Genomic DNA, 10,000 nt, shown 5'->3' with positions numbered 1-10,000 from the left:
CATTGGGTTTTTCTGCATATATATATATATATATATATATATTCGTGTTTAAGTGTTGGCGTTCTTGTTGGTGTCAAAGTAAGTAAATGAGTGAATGAGTGTGTGTGTGTGTGTGTGTGTGTGTGTGTGTGTGTGTGTGTGTGTGTGTGTGTGTGTGTGTGTGTGTGTGTGTGTGTGTGTGTGTGTGTGTGTGTGTGTGTGTGTGTGTGTGTGTGTGTATGTGTGTGTGTGTGTGTGTGTGTGTGTGTGTGTGTGTGTGTGTGTGTGTGTGTGTGTGTGTGTGTGTGTGTGTGTGTGTGTGTGTGTGTGTGTGTGTGTGTGTGTGTGTGTGTGTGTGTGTGTGTGTGTGTGTGATTCACCATGGTCTTGGATCCCGTGTTGGACTCGCGATCGACAGCTATTTCCCTCCCGGGAGAGAGCTTAGAGCTCATATATGACCGATCTATGGGTAACGTTGTGGCACACTCACACACAAACACACACAACTCCCCTCCCACGAGAGTTGGAGTAACGACCCGCAGCGCAGCGATACTGAAATTATTTCAGCTCTGGGCGGGATTCAAACCCGGACCACCGTAGTGGCAGCCGGGAACTCTACCAGTGTGTGTGTGTGTGTGTGTGTGTGTGTGTGTGTGTGTGTGTGTGTGTGTGTGTGTGTGTGTGTGTGTGTGTGTGTGTGTGTGTGTGTGTGTGTGTGTGTGTGTGTGTGTGTGTGTGCGCTGCGCGTGCGTACATGTGATGTCTTTTTCATATTTATTCTTGTCCTACCTTGTTTTTCGTACTTCTACAAAATAATGTTTTCGTCCTATATATTGTTTAATTTTCCATTAATTTATTTTCACATTTTTCTATTTATATCTAACATAGTAACCAACCAAATGTTTGCCTAACTTTGCATTTGTCCGATTTGAGAACAATCAAGTTATTATCAAGTATTCCATCAAATTAAAATGACCTGGTTTAAGGCAAGTTCCTTTGGCGTGGGTGCCCACGGACACATCACCCACAGGGAAAGAGGCGCCGGTAAACAGCATCACATAAGGAGACGACCCCATCTGACGAAAATGATCCCCATCAGAATGGAGAACCAGCTGGCAGGAGCCATCTGGCCCGAGGTACTGATAACTACTCTTCTGGTTATAAGATGGTAACACTCAAATGGTCCCATCAACACCAGCTGTGAGATGGAGCTTGTGTGGGATCAAGTAACAGGAGTTTATTGATTTTATTCTGGCTTAATGTAGGTGGATTTTATGCTGCTGATAGCGTGGCCCCTGGTCTGGACCCGTTTCGGAATGAAACGAAAAGGATTGGTTTTGTGCTTGAAGCTGCAATTTCAATGATTTAATTTTGTATTTGTTTGAACGTTTATTTACACATTTCTGGCGGGGAGAAAGAAAAGATGGAGAAAAAGAGACAGACAGGCAGAGGGACGAGAAGGGAAAGGGAGAGGGAAAGGGAGAGGGAAAGGGAGAGGGAAAGGGAGAGGGAGAGGGAAAGGCAGAGGGAAAGGCAGAGGGAAAGGGAGAAAGAAAGGGAGAGGGAAAGGGAGAGGGAAAGGGAGAGGGAAAGGGAGAGGGAAAGGGAGAGGAACAGGTGAGAGAGAGGAACAGGTGAGAGAGAGAGAGAGCAACAGATGAGAGAGGAACAGGTGAGAATGAGTGTGAGGTAGAGATAAAGAGAGAGAGAGATATGGGGAAGAGAGAGAGGGGGGAAGAGAGACAGAGAAGGAGAGGGAGAGAGAGGGAGAGAGAAAGAGATAGAGAGGGAAAGAGAGAGAGAGAGGAGTAGGTGAGAGCGAGAGAGAGAGGAACAGGAGAGAGAGAGGAACAGGTGAGAGAGAGGAACAGGTGAGAGTGAGAGAGAGAGAGAGAGAGTGAGAGGAACAGGTGTGTGTGTGTGTGTGTGTGTGTGTGTGTGTGTGTGTGTGTGTGTGTGTGTGTGTGTGTGTGTGTGTGTGTGTGTGTGTGTGTGTGTGTGTGTGTGTGTGTGAGAGAGAGAGAGAGAGAGAGAGAGAGAGAGAGAGAGAGAGAGAGAGAGAGAGAGAGAGAGAGAGATAAAGAGAGAGGGCAGATAACGACTATTTGAGCTACAATATTGATTAGCACTATTTCACAAACATATTAAAGTAGAAAGAAGCCATAAACAGAAGAAAAAGGGAGAAAGTCAACATGAGTGAGAACATGTAGAAACGAGTAAGAGAGTGAGTTAGAGTGATGTGAGGAAAGAGAGTGGAAGAGAGAAAAGAGAGCGAGTTAGAGTGATGTGAGGAAAGAGAGTGGAAGAGAGAAAAGAGAGCGAGTTAGAGTGATGTGAGAAAAGAGTGGAAGAGAGAAAAGAGAGCGAATTAGAGTGATGTGAGGAAAGAGTGGAAGAGAGAAAAGAGAGAGCGAGGTAGAGTGATGCGAGGAAAGAGAGTGGAAGAGAGAAAAGAGAGAGCGAGGTAGAGTGATGTGAGGAAAGAGTGGAAGAGATAAAAGAGAGAGCGAGTTAGAGTGATGTGAGGAAAGAGTGGAAGAGAGGAAAGAGAGAGCGAGTTAGAGTGATGTGAGGAAAGAGAGTGGAAGAGAGAAAAGAGAGCGAGTTAGAGTGATGAGGAAAGAGTGTGGAAGAGAGAAAAGAGAGCGAGTTAGAGTGATGTGAGGAAAGAGAGTGGAAGAGATAAAAGAGAGAGCGAGTTAGACTGATGTGAGGAGAGTGGAAGAGATAAAAGAGAGAGCGAGTTGGAGTGATGTGAGGAAAGAGAGTGGAAGAGAGAAAAGAGAGAGCGAGTTAGAGTGATGTGAGGAAAGAGAGTGGAAGAGAGAAAAGAAAGAGCGAGGTAGAGTGATGTGAGGAAAGAGTGGAAGAGATAAAAGAGAGAGCGAGTTAGACTGATGTGAGGAGAGTGGAAGAGATAAAAGAGAGAGCGAGTTGGAGTGATGTGAGGAAAGAGAGTGGAAGAGAGAAAAGAGAGAGCGAGTTAGAGTGATGTGAGGAAAGAGAGTGGAAGAGAGAAAAGAAAGAGCGAGGTAGAGTGATGTGAGGAAAGAGTGGAAGAGATAAAAGAGAGAGCGAGTTAGAGTGATGTGAGGAAAGAGAGTGGAACAGAGAAAAGAGAGAGCGAGGTAGAGTGATGTGAGGAAAGAGAGTGGAAGAGAGAAAAGAGAGAGCGAGTTAGAGTTATGTGAAGAAAGAGTGGAAGAGAGAAAAGAGAGAGCGAGTTAGAGTGATGTGAGGAAAGAGAATGGAAGAGAGAAAAGAGAGAGCGAGTTAGAGTGATGTGACGAAAGAGTGGAAGAGAGAAAAGAGTGGAAGAGAGAAAAGAGAGAGCGAGTTAGAGTGATGTGACGAAAGAGAGTGGAAGAAAGGAAAAGAGTGAAAGTAAGAAATGTGGTGGTGAGATAGAAGAAGAATAAAAGTTGGAAAGGAACGGGGACATGGGAAGGAAGATAAATGGCGTGAAAAAGGGGGAAAAAGGAGAAAGAGAAATGAGACAATAATGGAGGTTAGGGAAGGAGGACATCAAAGAGAAGAGAAAGAGATTAAGGACTAAATGAGGGGAATAGAAAAAAAAATGGAAAATAAAAAAGTCACAGTTTGAAAAATGGAACTGAAGGAAATTCGACAAAGCACGGAAGCAGAAAAGGAAAGAAAAGGGAAGAGATCGAAAGAAAAATGAAAAAAAAAAAAAAAAAAAGTGAACATCTATCAATATACCACGAGCTTTTTTTCCCCTTCATCAGGGAGGTAGCCGAGTCAAAGTCACGATATTACTTCCACCCACTCCACTCCCATCCACCACCCTTTCCTCCTCTTCAACTTAGCTTCTCGTGGATGACGGGTCATCCTTGTATCCCGTCCACTGCCCTGGGTCAGAAGCAATGCAGCAAGACACAGTATATGATAAAGTGAACACAATAAATAATAAAGTATTTCAGAAGAAATATACATAGAAGAAATAGTGGACGCATAAGAAGGAAATGGTGGAGTAATAGAAAAACAAAACAATTTAAAAATATATAAAGACACAAGAAGATATGCAAAATCATAATGAAGAAAGAAATAAGAAAAAGGTGTTCAAAATAAAAAAATATAGACCACTTACACTTATTAGTAAAGACAGAGAATACAAAATATAGGCACACAAAAAATAAATAAAAAGTATATACACAAACCTAAAGAAATACAAAACACAACAAGAAAAAAACAAGACATATAAAACCTATCCAACAACGCAAGAACGCGGAGAGGACGGAACGATAAAGTAAAGAAAGGAAGAAGGAGAAATAGGATGGAAGAGTCGTACAAGAGGCTTGGTAGGGGGAGATGGGTCGGGATTCTTGGGTCCTCTGAGCAAGCTGGAGGTAAGGAGAGGAAGGCGAACCTGGAAAAAGAATCTCTTTTTGGGTAAACTCAAACAAAATAGATCCACAACCCCCTCTGACCTTCCTATTAAAATCTACAAGGAATTTGCCCCTGAACTTGCCCTCCCACTCTCCTCCATAATTAATGCCTCTTTAAGCCAAAACACCTGCCCCAGCGACTGGAAAATATCATATGTTACTCCCATCCCCAAAACCCTCAGCCCACAATCACTAAGTGACCTTAGGCCCATCGCCATCACCCCTATCACAAGCCTTATATGTGAAGACTTGGTTTTTAACTCCGTTTACAGCAACATAAAACACTCAATAGATGCACAACAATTTGGCAACATGAAATCCTCCTCTACCACTCACTGTCTCATTGACCTACTCAACTTCTTTCACAGCAACCTAGACAAGCGTAACACATCCCTAGCTGTTACCTTTGTAGACTTCAGGAAGGCCTTTGACCTTGTTGACCACAATGTTGTTCTCTCCAAAGCCATCCAACTGGGGATCCAGCCCCACCTAATAGCATGGCTGGCAGATTTCCTCACCGGACGACGGCAGGCGGTCAGGTACCAAGGGTCAACTTCTCCCCTCCTCCCTTTAACTTGTGGGGTCCCCCAGGGTACCAAAATGGGTCCCCTATGCTTCCTCATCCTTATCAACGACGCCCTCATGGACACTCCTCACAGATGGAAGTACGTGGATGACAGCACCATAGGCATCCCCATCAACACCAGGCGGCCTGATTACGCACCACTACAAAACACCCTGAACAAGCTCATGATGTGGACGGAAAACAACAACGTCACAATCAACACCAACAAGACCGTAGTGATGCACTTTTGTACCTCCACCCAAGCAGTACCTCCTCCACAACTTTCATTGGGCCCCCACCCCCTCCAATTGGTGCAATCCACCAAGATCTTGGGCATCACACTCGATGCTCAATTAAATTGGAACCAACATATCACCAATATAGTCAGGACAGCGTCTTACAAACTGTATATGCTGAGTAGGTTAAAATCACTAGGAACACCTACATCTGAGCTACAGGAGGTCTACAAAACTTTCATACTCCCCACCCTCATGTACGCATCACCAGCCTGGTGCAGCTCACTCACCCTCACACAGAGACAAAAGCTGGAGAGGGTACAAAAGAGAGCGTGCAGGATCATCCTGGGCGTGGAGTACAGCAGCTACGACCATGCTCTTACCATCCTTACTCTATCAAGGGTGTCCCAGCGGCACGGAGAGGCACTAAGGAAATTTGGGGAAAGCCTGCTTTCCCACCCAAGACACCGTCACCTCCTCCCTCCTGATGCTCCACCAACTCGCCACGCCACTAGACACATAAATAGACTCATACCAATCAAAGCGCCAAGGACAGACCGCTACAAAAACAGTGCTATCCCATCTATTGTGCACATAATTAACTCATTGTAAAATTGCTCCACGTATATATTCCAAGTTTTATATCTTTAATCAACTTTTCCAATGTATTATTGTCAGTGTACCACTGTAATAGAAATAAACCTTTTATTATTATTATTATTATTATTATTACAGGAGACAGGCAGATAGGCAGACAGACAAGCAGACAGACACAAACAGAAATACATACAGGAAGACAGACAGGCAGAGAGACAAACAGGCAGACAGGCACATAGGCAGGCAGAGATAAAGACAGAGACAGTGATAGAGACAGACAAAGAGACATATATAGACAGACAAACAGGCAGACACACACAATCAAACAGAGAGACAGGCAGACAGACAGACACAAGCAACCAGAAACAGACAGACAGCTTAGGTTTTAATGACAGACTGACTAGAAAGAAGAAGGAAGAGAAGAAAGGAGGAGAAACGAAGAGTCCAAAAGAGAGAACGCGGAAGGAAAGGAAGAAGAGAGAAGAGGGAGAGAAAGAACGCAGAAGGAAGGAACATGGAGACCTGCTGGAGTGTGAACAGACACAGAGAAAGAAGGAATTAGGAATCAAGGTGAGAGAGGGAGAGAGAGGGAGAGAGGGAGAGAGAGGGAGAGAGGGAGAGAGGAATGAATGGAGAGAAGAAGGATTTGAGGAAAAAGGATTTGAGGAGAAGATTGAGGTTGAGGTAGGTAGTGAGGGATCCAGGCTGGAGGGAGGAAAGGAGGAATGGAGGAAGGGGTGGAGGAAGGGAGAGAGACGTAGGGAGACAGAAAGGGAGTGAGAGATGGAAAGAGGGAGAAAGGGAGGAAGGGAAAGAGCCACGGAGGGAGAGAGGGAAAGAGGGAGGGAGGGAAGGAGGGAGAAAGAGAGGGAGAGAAGGAAGGAAGGAAGGAGGGAAGAAAGGAGAGAGTTAAGGAGGGGGAGACGGTAGGAAGGGGGGAGGAGAAGAAAGAGGGAGGGAGGAGGAGAAAGAGGGAGGGAGGGAGAGAGGGGGGAGGGGGAGAAAGAGGGAGGGAGAGAGGGAAGGAGAGAATGAAGGAGGAAGGGAGGGAGAGGGAGAGTGAAGGAGGAAAGGGGGGAGAGGGAGGGGGAGAGTAAAGGAGGGAGGGGAAGAAAGAGGGAGGGAAGGAGAGAGGGAGGGAGGGGGAGAAAGAGGGAGGGAGGGGGAGAAAGAGGGAGGGAGGGGGAGAAAGAGGGAGGGAGGGGGAGAAAGAGGGAGGGAGAGAGGAAGGGAGAGAATGAAGGAGAAAGGGAGGGAGGGGGAGAGTGAAGGAGGGAAGGGGAAAGAGGGAGGGACAGAATGAAGGAGGGAAGGGAGGAAGGAGGAAAAGAGGGAGGGAGTGAAGGGGGAGAGGAGGGAAGGAAGACAGAGGAATTTTTAGGATAGATGAAGGGCTAGACAATGGAAAGAAGAGAAATGTGGAAGTATGTTGGTGTATAGTGGAGTGGAGGAGTGAAGGGGGTGGAGGTGTGGAGGGGTGGAGAAGTGGAGGGGTGGAGAGGTGGAGGGGTGAAGGTGTGGAGGGGTGGAGGGGTAGAGAGGTGGAGGTGTGGAGGGGTAGAGAGGGGGAGATGTGGATGGGTGGATGGGTGGAGGAGTGAAGGTGTGGAGGGGTGGAGAGGTGGAGGGGTAAAGGTGTGGAGGAGTGGAGGGGTGGAGGAGTGAAGGTGTGGAGGGGTGGAGAGGTGGAGAGGTGGAGGGGTGAAGGTGTGGAGGAGTGGAGGGATGGAGGGGTAGAGAGGTGGAGGTGTGGAGGGGTGGAAGTGTGGAGGGGTGAAGGTGTGGAGGAGTGGAGGGGGTGGAGGTGTAGAGAGCTGGAGATGTGGAGGTGTGGAGGGGTGGAGGAGTGAAGGTGTGGAGGGGTGGAGGAGTGAAGGAGGATAGACAGAAGTGGTAAAGGAAATCAAAGCAAGTGTAGTAACCCAGTGAAGCTAAGGAGGAAGGAATAAGAAAAGTGGAGGTTTCGAATTTGGAGATGGAGGAGGGAGAGGAGAGGGTGGGAGAGAGGAGAGGGGAGGTGAGGGGAGAGGGGAGGTGAGGAGGAAAGCGTTTGGAAAGGGGGAAAGTCCTGGAAGGGAAGAAAAAGTCAAAATGGAGTAAAGAATCAAGGAAATAGAAAAAATATAAATATAAAAATAAAAAACTGAGAGGGAGGGACGGGACATAGAGAGGGGAGAAAGAAAAAGATAAAAAGAGAGAAAATAAAAGAAAGAAGATATGGACAGGAGAGAAAAGGGAAGGTGAAAGCAAGAAAAGATGAAGACCAGGAAAAGAGGGGAGAGAGGACAAAGGGGAAGGGGAGAGGGGGAGGTGCGAGGCTGGAGGGGGAGAGGGGGAGAGGGGAGGCTGGAGGGGGAATGGGAGAAGGGTAGAGTGGGAGGGGAGATGAAGGGGGAAGATGGTACAGATTTTCAGTTGAGGGTGTGGTCTTGAATACAGTCTTGGATCACGTGTTGGACTCTTGATCGACAGCTATTACATTCCCGAATCAGAGCTCAGATCTTGTATATGGGATCTGTAGGTAATTCTGTAACCACTCCAACCCCTAACACACACACACACACACACACACACACACACACACACACACACACACACACACACACACACACACACACACACACACACACACACACACACACACACACACACACACACACACACACACACACACACACATTGTTCCATGCAGGCTCCAAGGAACATCGCACAAGTGTGTGTGAGTACATGTTGACCTACCTTTAGGTCTCTTATTCCAACACTCGCCAACCGGCACTCGTGCTGACGTTTGACCATGACATAAACCCACTTCGGAAATTGGCCCAGGATATAAAACACCACAAATTCCCGAAGTGGGCTTATGTCCTATGCCCAAACGTCCGCGCAAGTGGCGGTTGGCGAGTGTTGGATTAAGAGACCTAGGTGTATGTGTATATGTGTATGTATATGTTTATATGTATATATTTATGTGCACGTGTACGTGTATGTGTACGTGTATGTGTGCGTGTATGTGTGCGTGTACGTGTATGAGAACGTGTATGTGTATGTACTGTATGTGTACACACAAATTTATCAATGGACTGAAACTAAAGTTTCCCGAAGACAAATTAATTAATTTGTTGTTAACAATACATGAATAATAGATAAATGAATGAATAGACCAATAAACAAATGAAAAATCAATTAATTAGCAAATTACCATATAAAGGTAGATGAATGAATAAACAAATAGGTAAATGAAAAATTATATCAAAATATCATAGTCAGTGATTACATAAATGAATAGATAAATAAATGGAATGAATATCTAAAAATATATAATAAAATAAATATAAATAATCCCATAACATAAACCCATTCAACGATGGCAAATGACTGCACCAAAACTTCATTAAAAAAAATCGCCTCTGATCCTGTGCACGTGTTTATCAAAGGATCGAGACTATGAAAGATGTATGAACGACATGTAGTTAAAAGGATAATCAAGAGTTCCAATAATCAATCCATTGCCCAGTCTAAAAATGGATAACCCTAATCAAGCTGAGCAGCTTCCATAGTTGTAAATCCCCAAAGTAATTACATTTAAAATCGATGTTAACCCCTACACAGCGGCCATCTTGTTTATATGTCTTCCACCAGATGATTCCGCTTACCTTAGAAAGACCGCTTTCCTTTTCCTATTCCCGTTTAAGAAGTACATAAGAACATAAGAATGAAGGAGGGTGCAAGAGACCATATGGCCTACACTAAGCAGTTCCATGTCCATTACCACCTGTCATCCCTATCCATAAAGTTATTTAATCTTCTTTTAAAACAACCAATTGTTTTAGCGCTCACTATAATGTTACTATGCCTACTTCATTCGTTAATCATTCTGTTGGTAAATCAGTTCTAGCCTATTTTCTTTTTAAATCTAAATTCTTAAATCAGAAATGTGCCTTACGAAGAGAGGCGTAGGCACCTTAACTTACACTCTCTGGAAAGACGCAGAGTGCGGGGTGATCTAATAGAAGTGTTTAAATGGATCAAAGGTTATAACAAGGGTGATGCAAACAAGGTCATCATAATAAAACAGCAGGGCAGGACTAGTAGTAATGGGTATAAACTGGGCAAATTGATATTTAAGAAGGAAATAGGCAAGAATTGGTTTACTAATAGGGTGGTCGATGAATAAACTTAGTAACCATGTAGTAAGCGCTGAAACTATCAGTTGTTTT

The sequence above is a fragment of the Oratosquilla oratoria genome, unplaced genomic scaffold, assembly GCF_046742065.1.
Source record: "Oratosquilla oratoria isolate Oo_2021 unplaced genomic scaffold, ASM4674206v1 SCAFFOLD51, whole genome shotgun sequence".
NCBI classification, from domain to species: domain Eukaryota; kingdom Metazoa; phylum Arthropoda; class Malacostraca; order Stomatopoda; family Squillidae; genus Oratosquilla; species Oratosquilla oratoria.
The sequence above is the reverse complement of the archived record's forward strand: the minus strand, read 5'-3'. Positions refer to the sequence as shown.